The following is a 319-nucleotide window of genomic DNA, read 5'->3' as shown; positions in this document are numbered from 1 at the left end:
TGTCTGTGCGTGACAGCGTCCGGACCTCCTTCCCCGTCGGCCTCAACCCTTTTGGGGAAGAGCCCGGTCTCCTTAGGACGGAAGGACGGACGGACGGTCGAGGACGGGAAGTCAGCGGGGGTGGGGAGCACGCCCTCCCCTCTTGGGAGCCTCAGCTTCCCTGTTTTGCTCTGTTTCCAGTTGCCCTGAGCCTCCTGGGACCGGCGAGATGGTCCCACGTGTCCCCGCAGAGGCTGTGCGCTAACACGGCCTTGTCCTAAGGCTCCGCCTCCCAGAGCTGCTGGCGCCTGGGCCTGGAGCAGCATGGCCCCCACACTCC

This window comes from Myotis davidii, unplaced genomic scaffold (assembly GCF_000327345.1).
Source record: "Myotis davidii unplaced genomic scaffold, ASM32734v1 scaffold592, whole genome shotgun sequence".
NCBI classification, from domain to species: Eukaryota; Metazoa; Chordata; class Mammalia; order Chiroptera; family Vespertilionidae; genus Myotis; species Myotis davidii.
This window is presented reverse-complemented; position numbering follows the sequence as displayed.